This window comes from Ranitomeya variabilis, chromosome 7 (genome assembly GCF_051348905.1).
Source record: "Ranitomeya variabilis isolate aRanVar5 chromosome 7, aRanVar5.hap1, whole genome shotgun sequence".
In the NCBI taxonomy this organism is placed as follows: domain Eukaryota; kingdom Metazoa; phylum Chordata; class Amphibia; order Anura; family Dendrobatidae; genus Ranitomeya; species Ranitomeya variabilis.
Genome location: NC_135238.1, coordinates 24795469 through 24803298, shown reverse-complemented (window position 1 = coordinate 24803298; position 7830 = coordinate 24795469). Strand labels below are relative to the sequence as shown.

At 52.1% G+C, this 7830-nt stretch overlaps 1 long non-coding RNA gene across 1 annotated transcript in view; it reads right to left on the bottom strand.

Annotated features, from left to right (window-relative positions):
• The window catches only part of LOC143785588 (uncharacterized), an 82822-nt gene that overhangs the window by 69758 nt on the left and 5234 nt on the right, over window positions 1-7830 (bottom strand). The gene's annotated exons all lie outside the window — the stretch shown is intronic.

Sequence of the window (7830 nt, the reverse complement as noted above, 5' to 3'; positions counted from 1 at the left end):
GCCTCATTGGGGGGGACAGACCGTGGTGTATGCTGCTGCCACTAGGAGGCTGACACTAAGTGATACACAGAAAGGTCTCTCCTCCCCCTGCAGTGTACACCCTCCTGCTGGCTCTCAGCTCCTCCCCTGCAGTGTACACCCTCCTGCTGGCTCTCCGCTCCTCCCAGGCTGCAGTATACACCCTCCTGCTGGCTCTCAGCTCCTCCCCTGCAGTATACACCCTCCTGCTGGCTCTCGGCTCCTCCCCTGCAGTATACACCCTCCTGCTGGCTCTCGGCTCCTCCCCTGCAGTATACACCCTCCTGCTGGCTCCCAGCTCCTCCCCTGCAGTATACACCCTCCTGCTGGCTCTCGGCTCCTCCCCTGCAGTATACACCCTCCTGCTGGCTCTCGGCTCCTCCCCCGCAGTATACACCCTCCTGCTGGCTCTCGGCTCCTCCCCCGCAGTATACACCCTCCTGCTGGCTCTCGGCTCCTCCCCCGCAGTATACACCCTCCTGCTGGCTCTCAGCTCCTCCCCCGCAGTATACACCTTCCTGCTGGCTCTCGGCTCCTCCCCCGCAGTATACACCCTCCTGCTGGCTCTCAGCTCCTCCCCTGCAGTGTACACCCTCCTGCTGGCTCTCAGCTCCTCCCCTGCAGTATACACCCTCCTGCTGGCTCTCGGCTCCTCCCCCGCAGTATACACCCTCCTGCTGGCTCTCGGCTCCTCCCCCGCAGTATACACCCTCCTGCTGGCTCTCGGCTCCTCCCCCGCAGTACACACCCTCCTGCTGGCTCTCTGTGAACCAGTTCTTGCTTAGTGTCTGTAGGAGGCACTTAGGTCTGGTTCAGGCCCCAATGTTTTTATTTATCTTTTTACTTTTCTGTAAATTTGTATTTTTTTAATTATCAGAATGAAGGGGGCGACTGATCCTTTCAAGGTTCCAATCTCCCCCTAATCATCAACAGGCGTGAACGTGGAGAATTCCTCCCCGTACCCTCTCTTGCGACGTGGGAAGCCTGAGCTCACTTCAGGGGCGACGGTTCCTTCACGGTCCCGATCTCCCCACACCAGCAGCAGGCGACCACATGGAGTGTCGCCTCCATATATCCTCTCCTGGAACCAGGCCTAATGCAGGACAACTGGCCCTATCCACCCGGGGGCTGAACTCCTTGGATGTACAGAGGCCCCTCTCTATGGCGTCCGAGCAGCCCCCACTCCGGATGACACAAGGAGGCGGACGGTTCCTCTACACCTCCCTAACAAAGGGATGGTGTATTGAGGTTTACACCACTATCGCTGCAGCAGAGCAGTAGACTGTGTGCTTTCCTCGGCACTGAAATCCAGTCATCGTGGCAGCTCCATGCCGGGACGCGCACCGATGGTGAGTGGATCCAGTCAGCATCTCAGCGATGGGCCTCTGCAGTGGGATATTCACATGCTGACAGGCAGCCTCAGCTTCCCTGTGGTCCACCTCCCTGAGGTAATGCTCCAGCCGGCTGCAAAAATGTAGCCCCCGGCTTCAGCCGATGCGTAGGCCGCATCCCGGAAGCTGCGCCTGCACTATGGCGCGCTAAGGCGGCTCCGCCCACCTTTTCTGGCGCTTCTTCCCTGGCACAGGAGCGATCGCTTCCCTCGGCAATGCTGGTATTGCTCCCGCCGGCTGCAGAAATTTAGGCCCCAACTTGGGCCTATTCATGGAAGTCACGAGGCTCCACCCACCAAATTGGCGCCTCTCGCTCTCTGCGAGACTTTACCACCTCTGCAACTCCCGGTGGCCATCTTGGTCCACCCTGCCAGCACACACACACGGGCGATGGTTTTGCATTAAAGGGGCACAAGGACTCTGCAACCGAGTAAGGAAGTACTGCATAAAGGTACAGGACCAGTATTCCCTGGTCTTAAAGGCACAGGACCAGTATTACCTTTTCTTAGGGGCGCATAACCAATATTTCCTGGTCTTAAGGGCACATGACCAGTATTCCCTGGTCTTAAAGGGCCACTGTCACCCCCCTCCAGCCGTTATAAACTAAAAGAGCCACCTTGTGCAGCAGTAATGCTGCAGTCTAACAAGGTGGCTCTTTTAGTTTTTGATTAAGTTATTACCTCAATAAAGCGTTTTAAAAATTGGCCACAAAGACCAGATATTGTACCGGGAGGCGGTCCGAATCGTCCTCTATGAAGCTCCCAACTGCCGTCACTCTTCTCTTCAGGGGCGATGGTCGCCGCCCCCTTCGCGCTGTTGCTTCTTAAATCCGGCGCCTGCACTGTGCGTGCCTGCCTGGGGCAGGGGCAAATAACTATGCCGGAAGGCGGGGGAGCAGGGGGAGCGTCAGAGATGGGAGAGCGTCCGAGATGGGGGAGCGCCTGAACAGCGCAGTGAGCATGCCCAGGAATGCCAGCCCCGCACTGTGCATAATGAATAACACAGTGCGGGGCGGGGGATTCAGTAACAGGGCGGCCGCACTGCCCGCACAGGCGCAGTCAGGCACCCTGTGTCTGAGCTGTGACTGACAATGAAGACTGCGCCTGCCCCAGGCAGGCACGCACAGCGCAGGCGCCGGATTTAAGAAGCAACAGCGCGAAGGGGGCGGCGACCATCGCCCCTGAAGAGAAGAGTGACGGCAGTTGGAAGATTCATAGAGGACGATTCGGACCGCCTCCCGGTACAATATCTGGTCTTTGTGGCCAATTTTTAAAACGCTTTATTGAGGTAATAACTTAATCAAAAACTAAAAGAGCCACCTTGTTAGACTGCAGCATTACTGCTGCACAAGGTGGCTCTTTTAGTTTATAACGGCTGGAGGGGGTGACAGTGGCCCTTTAAGGGCGCATGACCAGCATTCCCTGGTCTTAAGGGCGCATGACCAGCATTCCCTGGTCTTAAGGGCGCATGACCAGCATTCCCTGGTCTTAAGGGCGCATGACCAGCATTCCCTGGTCTTAAGGGCGCATGACCAGCATTCCCTGGTCTTAAGGGCGCATGACCAGCATTCCCTGGTCTTAAGGGCACATGACCAGCATTCCCTGGTCTTAAGGGCGCATGACCAGCATTCCCTGGCCTTAAGGGCGCATGACCAGCATTCCCTGGTCTTAAGGGCACATGACCAGTATTCCCTGGTCTTAAAGGCACGTAACCAGTCCAAAGCCGGTCACCCTATATGAGCTCAGGAGCCCTCCGCGTATCCCAGAGTACCTAGTTCCCTGAGTGGGCTTCGTCACTGCCGCTACAGATGGTTTCTCTGACAAGAAATTGAATCCCTCCATGAACCCTTTGTGGCTCGGAGTGCTCGCAGGACCAATATAGATGTCCCTTTCCTTCATGCTAGCAGGAGCCGCAAGTTTTCTAGAAACATACAGGCGTCTAGAAACGTACAAGCGCCTAGAAAACGGAAGTTTCATTTCCTGATGCCTCATCAATGATTTGCTGAGAACAAGTCTCTGAATATGGATCGGATATTGCCTTGGTTCTGGACTCACCAGAACTTCAGAAAAGGATGGATTCGCCTATTTATATCATCAACTAATCTCTGTAGATTGACGAGGACTTCGGCTCTACTCCAGATCACGCAGTGTCCCTCATGCGGAAACTAAACTCCCTCACAGAGCATTTGCCATTCACCCGGACAGGGAGCGTCCGGATAAGCGATCCACTGGACAGAAACCTCTGCAAGCGCAGTATCCTTTTTTTCAGCCAATATGCAAACACGCGGGGTGTCCACTCCATGTATACCCACCTAAGACGTGAGATGCTATGCTTCGTCTGATTCTTAAGGGCGACAGGTACTTTTAAAGGGCACCGATCTCCCACATCATCGATTGACGAGCACATGGAGTGTCGCCTCCATGTATCTTCTACAGCCAGGCCTAACGCCGGACAACCAGCCCTGTCCACCCAGGCACATTAACTCTGTGGATGTACAGAGGTTCCCTTTTTGGCGTCCAAACACACCCTCTGCATCTCCACTATTTAGCAGATGATGCAAGAAGGGGGACGATCCCTCTCCACTTCCCTGTTAAGATGATGGTGGATCGAGGGTTCATCATTTTATCTCCGCACCGTCAAAAGAGAGCGGCGATAAAAAGACAGTTTTTCCTAACCTTCTGCATGCATCCACGCATTCTGCCACTTGGCCGGGTAGAATCTCCTGTGGTATACCTACCAGCTACCAGTATCTCTACCCGATGGGTCATCAATTAAAAATACAACGGACTGTCAGCATATCTAGTTAGTTCCGTCTTGCGGCCTCCAGTTCAGCGCTCTACCCTTCCTTAGCTGCCGCATGGGTTGCTAGAGCAATGGTCTCTTGGTCAGAGACCTTAACTATTTTGATTTCCTATAGGCTCAACCAGCAGTGGATCAGTTGTCCAGGACAGTCTACATCTAAGGTATATTGGTTCCAAAATGGGGACCGAAAAGTAAGACCGACCCTGAACCTCAAACTTCTACCAAGCTTGACAAGGTCCCCCTTCGGATGGAGTTCCTCCGCTCAGCCATTACTTCAACGGAAAAAGGGTGGAGTTTCTGGCATCCACTGACATTCAGGATGCTTACCTTCACATTCCTGTGTTTTCCCCTCTTCAAAAATTCCTTTGCATTCCCTTTCACGAACAGCATTTCCAAATCACGACCTTGTCCTTTGGCCTTGCTACCGAACCCAGAGTGTTCGCAGGGGTTAAAGTGGCCGTCGCGTTCCTCTTGCACCCTAGAGGCGTGATCATCCTGCCCTATCTGGACGACTTTCTAGCCTCTCTTCCAGCTATGCGCTGAGTCATATATATCTCTTGCTATACCCTCTCTCTCCTGGGCTGGCAGCTAAACTTAGACAAGTTTTTCCCTCATTTCCAGCCCAGCAGATATCCTTTTTTGAGGATGATCCTGGAATCTTCCAGAAGGTTGGTGATTCTCCCTTGAGACAAGGCCGTGGCCCTTCGACAGGGAGCTTGAGCACTTGTTCACTCATCCCCTCATTCTATTCGATTTGCTAGGAGGGTTCTGAGGAAAATTGGTGCCGACAATGGAAGCGTTTTCCTTCGCTCCTCTCATTTTCTGCAGGTCAATCAGGCTTTCAGAGGGTAGTCTCTGAGCTCCTTCCTCATCCAGGGGAGATTCTTTCTCCCGGTTCAATGGTTATTGGTGACTACCGATGCCAGTCCTCTTCTCTTGATCATTGTTCTGGGGATCCGAATGGTACGGCTAGTTCTATGGCACGTCCTCTGCCTTCTAGCGGGTCACCCAATCCGTTTCAATCGGACAATCCTATGTCTGTCCCATACGTCAATCTAGCACACCCACGGTCAGGCGTTATGGCCGAGTTACTTCACATTCTCTGTTGGGCCACGATCTATCATTGGTGATCTCGGCACTACACATCTCAGGAGTAGAACTCTGGGTGGCGGACGGCGTCAGGGTCCCGCCTCATGTGAATGGGATCTTCAGCCGGAAGTCTTCCATCAGATCTGTCTTCTCTGGAGCACTCCAGATGTAGGTCAAATGGCATACAGACAGAACGCAAATGTACTATAAGTTCATGGTTCGGCCTCCAAGCCCAAAAGCCATTGCAGTGTATGCTCTGGTCCTTCCATGGTATCCGTTTCCTTCACCCCTCTTCCACTACTTCCGAAATCTTTTCGGAAGCAGGAAGGGCCCCAGTGATCCTGGGAGATCCGCACTGACCATGTCAGGTTTTTCTCGTTTGCGGAACTAGTATTTTTCCGTCTTATTGCAACGACACAGGGAGTCTTCACATGTGGTTCTTCCCTATCGCATACCGTTAGATCTTTGGGACCTTAATGATCCTGGGAGTCTTACAGTAGACTCCTTTTGATCCGAACAGACTCTACTATCAGGGAAGGTCGCCTCTTTTTTTTCTCTGCGATCTCCTCATCCTGACAAGTCTTTGGAGCTAGCCGCTCTGTTCTTTCAGACCTTTTTCCCTTATTACCATCAAGGCAAAGTTGCCCTCAGGCCATCCCTTCTTACCAAGGTTGTATTGTATTTCCACAGTTATGAGGGCATCGTTCTTCCCTCATCTCTTTCTGCACCAGTCCACATAACGGAATGGAATCACCATATTCTGAACGTGGTGAGTGCTCTCAGTAGGTACTTCTCGAGGACGGTGTCCTTCCGAAGGTTGGACACTTGATTTGGGCTACCTCACTGTAAGAGGACGGCTTCCTGACGGTTACAGGAAGGGTTTCGCCGTTTCATCGGCCATGTTAGCTTGGTGGATTTGTTACACCATCCAGGAGTTGTTCCGTGTTAGATGTCAGCCTATCTCCCTATCAAGGTTTCTTGGATTCTAGGCACCAGGTGTCGGCACAGCACTCCTGAAAGCTCGCGAGGTCATCCAGTCCGCATGCATTCTTGAAGCACACTAATTCCCAGACTTCCACAGATGTGAGTCTGGGCAGGCGGACTCTGCAGGCCGCGGTGTCGCATTTGTAAGTAGCGGTTATACAGGGCCTGATCTGATGTTGTCCCCACCCAGGGACTGCTTTGGGACATCCCCCAATGAGGTGTAGGAGAAATAGGGATTTTTGTGTACTCACCGTAAAATACTTTTCTCCAAGCCATTCATTGGGGGACACAGCTCCCACCCTATTATTAGCTTGGGCTTGTTTTATAATTTAACATGCTATACGCTCATATATTGTTATTGATCTCCTACTGCTTTTGCACTGAACTGGTTAGCTGAGAGCCAGCAGGAGGGTGTATACTGCAGAGGAGGAGCTAACTTTCTTTGTATCATTTAGTGTCAGCCTCCTAGTGGCAGCAGCATACACCCATGGTCTGTGTCCCTCAATGAATGGCTCGGAGAAAACGGTTTTACGGTGAGTACACAAAAATCACTTTTTTTTTTCCATATTTCACAACTTTAAAGGGTATTATAAAGCTCAAAATGGATTTAAAGGGAGCCTGTCACCCTCCTCATGCATTTGTAACTAAAAGAGCCACCTTGAGCAGCACTAATGCTGCATTCTGATAAGGTGGCTGTTTTAGTTATGCTCCCTGCACACGCTGAAATAAACGCTTATAAAATGTGCCCACTCATACCGTGAAATCGTTCCGGGGTGGGTCTTTCCCCCCTAATCAGACGCAGCACAGCCATCACTCCGGGACTTTGCACGCCAGGTGCCGCCTCCTCTTGCTTCATTAGCGTCCCTGGCGCCTGCGCTGTAAGTTCAAAGGGCAGCGCAACTGCGCATCCCCGGAAAAAATACAGCTCAGGCACCGGGTACGCTAATAAAGCAAGAGACGGTGGCTGTGCTGCGTCTGATTAGGGGGGGGAAAGACCCGCCCCGGGATGATTTCACGGTATGAGGGGGCACGTTCTATAAGCGTTTATTTCAGCGTCTGCAGGGAGCATAACTAAAAGAGCCACCTTGTCAGAATGAAGCATTACTGCTGCACAAGGTGGCTCTTTTAGTTACAAACGCCTGAGGGGGGTGACAGATTCCCTTTAAAAATGGATGTTTCATCCAAATGAGCATAAAGTGGGCCTAGTTTTAAGGACATAAACTTTGCAAAGGCTCTTTAAAAAAGCGATGATGTGCCTAGCTGGTTCTCTAGTGTACAGCAGGGCAGTACAGACAGAATTAATGCAAGAAAGACCAAATATCCCACCCTCCCCCGATGGTTTGCATATTACCCTGATTTTCCCTGCAACGCCACCACAGGGAAGCAGTTGCCATTGAAATCAAATAATGAAGCGATGCATTGGGTTCTCCAGAGCGTGGAACCTTAGGTATAGCAGTTCTCCATTCTGGCCAGTAGATGAGGGTCCTTTATGGCACCCATCTGTCACCCCATATATTACAGAGGACATGTCACTCATAAAGAAAAA